The following is a 10,744-nucleotide window of genomic DNA, read 5'->3' on the forward strand; positions in this document are numbered from 1 at the left end:
TGTATATATATATATGTATGTGTGTATGTATGTGTATATATATATATATATATATATATATATATATGTATGTATGTGTATATGTATGTATGTATGTATATATGTGTATGTGTGTGTGTGTGTGTGTGTGTGTGTGTCTGTATGTATGCATGTTTGTGTGCGTATATGTATGTATGTGTATGTATATTAGGGCTGCAACAACGAATCTTTAAAATCGATAAAAATGGATGATTAAAAGCGTTGTCAACTAATTTCATTATCGATTCGTCGTGTCGTGAGATTATGCGTCTTTCACGGCGCTGCAGAGCCGTTTTTTGTTCACGGGCAGTTCATTGTCAATGCTAACTGACTGAATAAAGTTTGAAAAACAAACTGCAGCGTGAGTTGAACAGAGCGAGGGGGGAGCAGAGCAGAGGCGGTATTTTCAAAGGAGATTAAGTAAATTTTATAAATGACCGACGCAGCAAAAACTGTTCAACCCAAGTCCTCCAAAGTGTGGGAGAACTTCACAAAGATAAAAAATGAGAAGCATGACGCTTTGAAAATCGCCGACACGACACGAGAGAACCACGGAGATGAAACGTAAACATGTCGGAGTCACGAGGAGGAGGAAGGAGCTGCAGCTGATACAACTCTTCATGTGTTGCAGGTGAGTCTACAATTTAACATTTGTTCTGTTTCAAGAGAGAAAACGTAACGTCAGTCTGTCTGGTAGATGAAGCTGTTTGTTTGTTTGTTTGTTTATCTGATTAATGACGGCGATAGAGAACGTGTGTTACTTTTAATTTAATTTAATTGGTACAAGCAGTGTTTAAATGTGATTTATAAATAAATCTAACACAAAGGTAATAATTTCATGATTAAGCTTCAACTTTTAATTTGTTGGCAAAGGCTGAAGACACTGCAGGTATGGCAGGATGAATTGCATTTAAACAGAAATTAAAGTAATTTATTACATCTTCTCCAATGTGTGTAATTAAGTATTTTATATATATGTGTGTATGTGTGTGTGTGTTTAATTGCTCTTTTAGCTACTTTTGCCTGAACCTAACACTGTAAGTGAAACAAGGCATTTCTTGAGTTGCTGTAAATTATGATATAATACATATTTACTCTCTCATTCCAGAAAACAACAACAAACAACAACAGCCTTCATGATGGACAGACATCATGGACACCACAGCAGCAGCTGTCTTCACTGAAAGCATCCTGAACATGATCGTCACTGACATGAGACCTCTGTCGATGGTTGAAGACGAAGGCTTCACTACAATGATCCAAACTTTTAATCCAGGTTACAATAATCTACACTTTTAATCCAGGTTACAATAATCCACACTTTTAATCCAGGTTACACTCTTCCCTCAAGGACACATTTTACAAAGTAGCTACATATTTTGCAGGTATAAAGATACATTTGTATATATTTTTGTGTACATTTATTTTTTTAAACTATTTGACTAACTTTTATTTTTTATTATTCAATATTTTACTAACAGAATAGTCAAATAGCAACCTGTTTTTTGTGTGAATTGCTATGTCAGTCAAATGTTCAATTTTGGAATAAAGGGGTTGAAATTAAAAAGTTGTTTTTTTTTGCCGATTCATCGATTAATCAAAAAAATAATCTGCCGATGAATCGATTATTGAAATAATCGTTAGTTGCAGCCCTAATATATATATGTATATGTATGTATATATAAACGATGCAGATAATGATGACAAACCAGTGTGGAGCATACAGGTTCAAAACACGGATCATCTGGTGTTGAAAGCTACTGAATAGTAGTGAGTTTTTAAACGGGACTTGAAAACCAAGAGGGATGGGGCCTGTCTGACAAGCAGAGGTAACTCGTTCCAGAGTCTTGGTCCTGCTACAGAGAAGGCCCTGTCACCTCTTTTCTTAAGACTAGTTCCTGGAACTGTGAGGAGCAACTGGTCCGCTGACCTCAGGGAACGTGGTGGGACATACGGTTGTAGCAGATCAAAGAGATACGGGGGAGCGAAACTGTTAAGTGATTTGTAGACATACATGAGTATTTTGAACTGGATTCGAAAGTGAACCGGTAGCCAGTGCAGTGAGGCCAAAACTGGTGTAATGTGCTCTCTTTTGCCTGTACTGGTTAAATATCGGGCTGCTGCATTCTGGACCAGTTGTAGTCGTGCAGTGAAGGTCTGACTGATTCCAGACAGGAGTGAATTGCAGTAATCAAGCCTATATGTAATGAATGCATGTATTACCGTCTCCAGGTTTTTTTTGGACAATATGGGCTTCAGTTTAGACAGCCGCCTCATTTGGAAGAAACATGATTTAACAATCATGTTTACATGATTGTTAAGTTTCAGGGAAGGGTCCATTATCATGCCCAGATTAGTGACTCTTTGTTTTTCTGACAGGGTTAGAGCGGAGAGGTCTATGCAGTGGTTTGTGATTGTGTCGTTGGGAGGGAACAACTTGACTTTAGACTTCTTTTCATTGAAACTTAACAAGTTTAAAGCCATCCAGTCCCTGATGTCAGCCAGGCAGTTGAGCAGCGGTTGAATAGAGCATGTACCATTGTGTCTTAAGGGGAAGTAAATTTGACAGTCATTGGCATAGAAGTGGAAGGGCATGTTGTGTTTCCGGAAAATAGCACCAAGCGGCAGCAGGTATATAGAGAATAGGAGGGGACCCAGGATGGACCCCTGCGGAACCCCCCATTTAAGCTCTGCCTCTGCGGAACTAAAATCCTTGATGGAGACACAAAAGGATCTGTCAGTGAGGTAGGATCTGAACCAACTGAGGGCTGACCCTGTGATGCCAACCCACTGCTCTAACCTAACAATGAGGATCTCGTGGTCGATGGTGTCAAAGGTGGCAGTGAGGTCCAAAAAGACAAGCAGCACAGAATCACCAGTTGTTATGTACCCTAGGGTGCCCCTAGGGTCACCTTCTAAGTTTTGTACATCAGCTGCAGTTTTGTTTCTTCTTGGTCACGCCTCTATTTTAATCACCTTAATTGCAGTCAGCTTGGGAGTTCTGACTGAAGCTCCTATATAAGCTTCAGAGTGTGGTTCTTAGAGTGTGGAGTCTTGAGGAACTCAGAGGTGGTGGTGCTGCTTGCTGCAGTGCTGTTTGGTACTAGGGTGTTCTCCACCCACCCTTGTTGTCTCGTTATGAGGTAAGCTCCTGTTAAGGAGATATGAAAGAGCTGCTGAGTGCTCTTTGTTTGAGATTTAGGCCTGTGTGCTTAATATGCATTGTGGAGTCTTGAGGAACTCGGAGGTGGTGGTGCTGCTTGCTGCAGTGCTGTTTGGTACTAGGGTGTTCTCCACCCACCCTTGTTGTCTCGTTATGAGGTAAGCTCCTGTTAAGGAGATATGAAAGAGCTGCTGAGTGCTCTTTGTTTGAGATTTAGGCCTGTGTGCTTAATATGCATTGTGGAGTCTTGAGGAACTCGGAGGTGGTGGTGCTGCTTGCTGCAGTGCTGTTTGGTACTAGGGTGTTCTCCGCCCACCCTTGTTGTCTCGTTACGAGGTAAGCTCCTGTTAAGGAGATATGAAAGAGCTGCTGAGTGCTTTTTAAGATTTAGGCCTGGGTGCTTAATTTATGCATTTAGACCTTGAGAGTGCTTGTGGAAGCCTAGTTCAGCTCAGGTAGAGGGACCTGAGCTGTGTGATTGTGGACTTTTGGGTGTTTCTGTTTATTGTTCAGGGAGGTGTTTTTGCTGACCGTGGACGGTCCGGCGTTTTTGGGTCAGTTTTGTTTTTTTTCTCCCGTTTGCTGTAGTCATTCAGACTAAAGCCCTCTGACTGGGTGAGATTTGGTAGTCCTGTTTTTCGTCTTTTTTTTCTTTACTCCTAGACATCTTTTGGACAGGTAGTCCGCTGTCTGTGAGGCTTCGACGACCCTGTACAGGGTTGGCCCTGCTCAGACGGCGTTATATTGATTTTGGCCAAACTCACCTGGTCCACCTTTCGTTTTATTACTTTACTTTCTTTTTGTTTGGTGACACGGATCCTGAAGAAGGTGCTCTCCAGTCCAGGAGGGAGGAGCCCACGAAGACTTCGCCTGCTGCCTGGAGTGATTTATAAAACTTAGGTTTAATAAAGATTTATTTTTAATCCTTCTTTTGGTGTCCTGTGTCCCTTAAATATGTTCGGTCTGAGCCGGTCGTAACACCAGTATCTGTGGATCTGAAGATGTCGTTAAAGACCTTCAGCCGGTCAGTTTCAGTGCTGTGGAGAGGTTTAAAGCCAGATTGGAATAGCTCTAAGTTGGTGTGACCTTCCAGGAAGCACTTCAACTGGGACTCAACTATTTTTTCCAGTACTTTAGAAACAAATGGGAGTTTGGAGACAGGCCGGAAGTTGGACACGACTGAGGGGTCAAGGTTTGGTTTTTTCAGGAGCAGCTGGACGGCAGCATGTTTAAAGGATTTTGGCACCACGCCAGTGGATAAACTACTGTTTACTATAGCAAGAATGGACGGACTTAGAGTGGGAAAAACCTTGTTTAGTAGTCGAGGTGGGACCACATCAAAGGGGGAACCAGAAGGTTTCAAGCTGCACATGACCTGCTCTAGAGAAGATAGTGATGGGTTCAAAATGGTCAAAAGGAGCTACAGAATGAGGTGGGATGGATGGGTCATGAGTTGGAGGGGAAATGAGAGCCGGGTGGTCGCAATTTTTTCCAAAAAGAAATGTAAGAAGTTGTCACACAGCTCAGTCGAGTCTTCCAGAGGTGATGGTTCATTGAGGTGGAGAACAGAGTTAAGGGTGGAGAAGAGGACACGTGGGTTGCAAGAGTTTGAGGTAATTATATCAGAGAAGTATTTGGATTTAGCAGCTTTCACTGTTTTCTGATAACAGCGCCAACTCTCTTTAAGTATTTGAAAAGAGACCTGCAGCCTGTCTTTCCTCCACTTTCGCTCCGCCCTCCTACAGTGCTGCCTAACGGCCTTGGTGACGTCACTCAGCCAAGGTTCTGCTCTGAGTTTTGATTTTCTAGTTTTAACAGGCGCAACATGATCCAGAGTCTTTAAGTAGACAGAGTTGAACTGGGATGTCAGCTCCTCAGTGGTGGTGAGAAACACCGGGGGCTGAATGATCATTTCAGAGTTATAAACATCTGTGAAATGTGCGGCAGTGAAGAGGTTAATTGCCCGGGTGCTACGTGCCGGAATGCACGACTTAGGAGTTAGATGGGGGAGGGTGAACTCAAACTGGACTGGCCTGTGGTCTGAAAAAACATTATCACCAATAACAAGATTATTAACAGTCATATCATGAGTTAAAACAAAGTCCAGTATATGTCCGTGCTCTTGGGTGGGACTGTTTACATGCTGAGTTAGATTAAATGAGTCCAATAAATCTAAAAAGTCCTTAACCAAGGGCTTCTCAGGACAGCACATGTGCAAATTAAAGTCCCCAATAATGAAAACATGCTCATATTTTGGTGTGATTTCAGCCAAGAAGTCAGAAAACTCATTTATGAAATTCTTAGATCGAGGTGGGCGGTATACGAGTGCAAATAAAGTCTGAGGTGAATGTCCGAGTTCAAAGACGCTCAGCTCAAAGCTGGAGCGGGAAACTGGGATGGGCAGTTGTTTACAGTCAAAGTTGATTTGAATATTGTTAATATTCCACCACCGTGTTGGCCTGATGGCTGCGGGGCGTTAAAATACAGACAGTTTGTTGGCAATAATTCCGTCAAGGCGCTGGACTCATCCGGAGACATCCAAGTCTCTGTGATGCACAGAAAGTCTAATTCGAGCTCTTGAAAATAGTTCCTGAGGATAAAAGTTTTTTTGGTAACAGATCTTGCGTTGACCAAACACATCTGGATACTGTCCAAAGTGGAGCTAGCAGCGGTGGAGTTGGCGCGCGCTAATGGCCGCAGGTTATCGATAACAGCCCCTCCAGGTCGGTCCGAGCAGTGCACCGGCCGACAACTCCCGTTGGTTACCTGGTCTGGGCACGCGGGAAGCTGGCGATGGAGACCATGACCACCAGCTGGAGAGGAAGATACAGCGCGCAGAGCTTTAAGCTTCACTAACTGACCTGCACGTTTTCCCCGGCGTCTGAAGCGATGTCTCCGGGCATGGAGGTGAGGAGCCCAGCGGAGGTAAACTGGCACGTCCGCCAGCAGGGGGGGAGGGGGGGTACCACTACCCAGAGGTACCAGAGGTACGCTGATAATGGTCAAAATAAGCGACATCAGTGACAGAAAAACGAAGATCCAGAAGCTGTCGTCGGTCATACGAGGAGTGAATTTATGCCACAGATAAAAAACGAACAAAGCAAAAATAATCCGAACACCATCAGCAGAGGTGGATTGCAAGCCATGCACACGGGTGCCATCTTACCGGAAGTGCACAGTTATGTTGGTTCATTTTGCACGGTTGATGATGATAACTTAAAAGTCTTTGCTATTTTACGCTGGGTAACACCATTCTGGTATTGCTGCAGTATCTTTCTGCACAACAATGGTGGAATTGGTGATCCTCTTACCATCTTGGCTTCTGAGAGACACTGACACTCTGAGAAGCTCTTTTTTTACCCAGTCATGTTGTCAATTGACCTAATTAGGTCTTCCAGCTGTTCGTTACATGTTCAATTTCCTTTTTCCAGCCACTTATTGCTACTTGTCCCAACTTTTTTGGGATTTGTTGACACTGAAATTTTGAATCAATATATTTTTCCTTTAAAATGTTACATTTATTCAGATTAAACTTTTGATCTGTCATCTATGTTATATTACGAATAAAATATTGACATTTGCCATCTCCACATCATTGCATTCAATTTTTACTCACAATTTGTTTAGTGTCCCAACTTTTTTGGAATCCGGTTTGTACTTTTTTTCCTCACTGTGTGTTAAAATCTCTGATGTCAAAGATCTTTGGACAAAAAGGTGAATGGTTTTATAAAGGCTATCATTTTTTTATTTTTATTACTTTATAAACGTCAGTGATTTTTCTGTTTCTGACTCCTTTAGAGGCATTGTGGCCAGCATCTTGGTGTTTCTTTGTTTCGGGGTGACACAGGCCAAAGATGGACCATTTACTAGACCACACCCAGGTAAGAAAACAACTTTAATGACCAAAATAAACACAAATATTTTGAGTTCAGTGTTTCCCCTAGGTCAGTGGTTCCCAACCTATTTTCCTCAGACACCCCTCCCACCACTTCCTAGCCAATCTGTGCTCCCCAATCCCTCTCTACTCCCCTCTCCCAAAATAATAATTCAGATGAATCTCTATATCATAGTGACATCATCATCAACTACAAGAATACTGTTTTGTGAATTACTCAACTTTTCTTTAAAAACTATCTAGAGTAATCTTAAAAACAGTCTTAAAAAAAGTAGTTTTGTCAAGATATCTTCCTGATCATATCATGCATCTGATTTTGTCAAATTTCAGTCATTTTATCTATTCTGTCCTTGACACTGACAGTGTTGTTAAGACAGCGGGACAGTTTTCACTTCATCCACTGAGCCCCACACATCAACTCCACAATTTTCAGGCAGGTGGGTTTCAGAAATTGTTGTCCAATATTGTGCAGCTTTTTAGCCTTAGCGATTAAATGGAACACTCCAAAGATGCTTTTGTGGCTCTGCGCCAATCACGACCTGCTCTTTCAAAGGCTTTTCTGATGTCATTGGACCTTTTCGACAGTGTCAACCAATGGTCCCTCTAATTTTTTATGTGTCTGTACAAACACACAAGCTCCCTGAGTGCACTGAGGACCACTGTGAGCAACGTCAGATGTGCACGCTGTGGCCACACACCAGTATCACACCTGTTCAAAACCTGGGATCATAGAAAGTTACATGACTTATTAAAAGAATCAAATTACAGCAGCAGCTTTCGTTGGTTTACTTTTAATATAAGTGATCTGGCCCACATCAAACGAAAAAGACTAATCTTGTTGTTCATGAGATGTGTAGTATGTTATATGTGAGAGTCCTGCTTTGGTCTGGGTGAGGTCCAGTTGTGGTTTTGGGTGAGGTCCAGCTCTGGAAGACAATGAGCAACACGGTGGCCACTGGTGTCAAAAGCATATTTATAATGTGGGTTGGGGGGAGACACATTGGTGGTGGGAGGTGGGGGATCTGGGGGATCTCCCCCAGAAAATTTTCTATAAAATAGATGTCCTTTTTTGTATTCTGGTGTATTTTAACGGTTGTAAAACTTGTAGTTTTACCTACACAAGTAAACACTTGATTCAATAACTATTTGAGTTAATGGCACAACAAGAAGTAACTTGACCAACAGCTCTCCTTGTGTGACTAGAGCGTGTTTCACTTTTCTCACGCATCCTAGTCATAGTCTAAGAAACATAGTGTACCCTAACTTAAGTTGTAGGGGAAATAATCACCAGCCAACATGAAACGATATTAATAATCACTCCTTCTTACTTCATGTTTATTCGTAGTTTAAAATGCATGTCCAAACCACTGTCCTTCCTCTGGACATGTACAAACCGACTGTCTGGCCTCTGTAACGTTATCTCCCAGTTGTTCAACCTGTGCTGTACCTCTGATGATCTCATTCATAATCTTATCCATCCTTGTCACTTCTAAAGAGAACCTCAACATCTTTATTTCTGCCACTTCCAGTTCTTTCTCCTGTCTTTTTGTCGATGCCAATGTCTCCAGACCACACAACATAGCTAATCTCACCACTTGTAAACTTTTCAGTGTTTCCTCTACCGTTATACAAGCAGGGTGCCCTGTCTACCCCCCCCCCACACACACACACACACCCACACACCCACACACCCACACCTGTCGGCACTGACATAATGCTAAAGTAGAGGCTCGCATGACAGGGTTGCACAAGCCAAAAAGCTAAAAGCAGCCTCTTCCCTCACGCTGACCCCCCACCCTTAAAACTGTCTGTACAAGTGGCATGACTGAGATGTGTGTCTGTCTCTCTCCTCTCCCAGTCCTGCTCTAATGTATGACTAGCCATACTGGACAAAAGGACGTCCATACCCGCGCGTGCAACCATATGAAATGCGTGCACGACCAAACGATCCACACATAAGTGTGAATGAGCAGCGTGGGGAGAGTGAAGGAGATTTAAGGAAAAAACCCTCAAAATGACGTGAAAACGTTATGATTCACTGTTTCCTTGTTTTTTCTTCTGTTTCAAATGCAAAAATAATCCCAAACAGAAATTTTGAAGTCAAAGACAAGACTTGCTTGTTGATTTTATTACACTAAATAATTAATAATCACCTTCATGTTAAAAAGTTCAGACTTTAAGCATGTTCTAGTGTTCAATTCAGTTCAAAAATACTTTATTAAAACCAGAGGGAAATGAAATAATATAATATGAATAATAATAATATTATAAATTAAAGCTGCAAGCAGCATTGATGGCCCTCGCAGCAAAGCGCCACTTCGGCCATATGGCGACCGCAGGAGCTCCAGCCACTAAACCTTGTTGTGACCGCGAGAGCTCCAGCTATGCTTCCCAGTCGCCATTGTAAATGCTCTCGTACCATTCCCGCACGTGTCCACTGGGGGCGCATTTGGTAAATCTTGAAAAATCACCTTCCGCCCATGTCAGTACGAGTCCAGCTGCAAGTCTTACAAATTTGGCCAAAATCCGATCTGCCACACAGTAGTTAGTTACTTCCTGTTTTGTGGCAAATGTTTGACGAGGACTTCCTTTAGGCTTTTCAACATGTCATGTGTGGTTATCAATGTTCAATGGATATAGTTTTAATATTTCATAAATGGGAGAAATAGGACTACGTACCCAATGATCTTGAATATTTTTTTGAGTGTGTGGGACTTAAATGATATCATTAACGTACCACAGCAATGTGTCCACCAGTGTTCCTTTATAATGCTAAAAAAAATCTGGTATAGATCGGATCGTGTATCAGTGAGCTATAGCTGATGGAACAATCTGGGGGCACACTAGGGCTGGGTATCTTTCTAAAAAAAAAAATCGGTATTGGTACCGATGTCAGTACCTTCACTTCGGTGTCGGTTCCTGGACGGTTCTTTTTTCTTTACCATTTTGTAATTAGTATTAATTCTAACAAGAATAAATTTGTTACACATTACAGTACAAATTTTGAGTTTTATTTTTTAACTTTAGTATTTCTATTCCAAGCAGTTTTCTTACATAAAAATAAACAAATAATTTCCAGTTCAAAAGAACAGTTGCAAACAACAAGTGACATGTCAGTGTCTAATGCTCACCACTACACACTGAGGACCTTTTCACTGAACAGTTTTTCTTCAGAAAAATCAACATGTCTGTTTTCTTTGGACACAAACAAGCCTACTCCTGGCTGATGACGTCTCCAGCAGTAGAACATGTTCACTCTTGAGGGTGTGGTGATGCTTGTTGCACACACAGATACCTGGTTGTCAGTTTGACAGCACTGACATAGTGTCCCTCACATCCCACCAGCAGGTCTCTGGATTCACTGAGGTTAGAGTTGATGCAGACTTCTGCACCTCTGTGTCTCTTCCTGAATCTTCTCTGTGGTTCTCTGGGGTTTAGGGCTCTGATCATCTCCATAATTGACATTAGAACACAAAACATCAACAATAACATGGTTGTGTTATTATTGCTAAAAAAAAACATTATCTAGGCTGAGAGATAAAAAATCCTTTAAAGTTTAACAACAAAGTCCATGCTCAATAATCCAGGTGTAAGAGAACATATATCTGTGATATATTATCTATAAATTAAACGGATTCATTCATTTTTCTGGACTGAATAATATCGTG

The 10,744-nt window shown here is 41.8% G+C and overlaps 1 long non-coding RNA gene across 1 annotated transcript in view; it reads left to right on the forward strand.

The window, feature by feature from the left end:
- Positions 1 to 10,744, forward strand: part of LOC119416422 — a 64,867-nt gene that overhangs the window by 7,951 nt on the left and 46,172 nt on the right. Inside the window, exon 2 of the long non-coding RNA XR_005187089.1 lies at positions 6,980 to 7,062. This is a non-coding gene — a long non-coding RNA (uncharacterized LOC119416422). The remainder of the gene's footprint in view (positions 1 to 6,979; positions 7,063 to 10,744) is intronic.

The sequence above is a fragment of the Nematolebias whitei genome, chromosome 10, assembly GCF_014905685.2.
Source record: "Nematolebias whitei isolate Nwh7 chromosome 10, NemWhi1, whole genome shotgun sequence".
In the NCBI taxonomy this organism is placed as follows: Eukaryota; Metazoa; Chordata; class Actinopteri; order Cyprinodontiformes; family Rivulidae; genus Nematolebias; species Nematolebias whitei.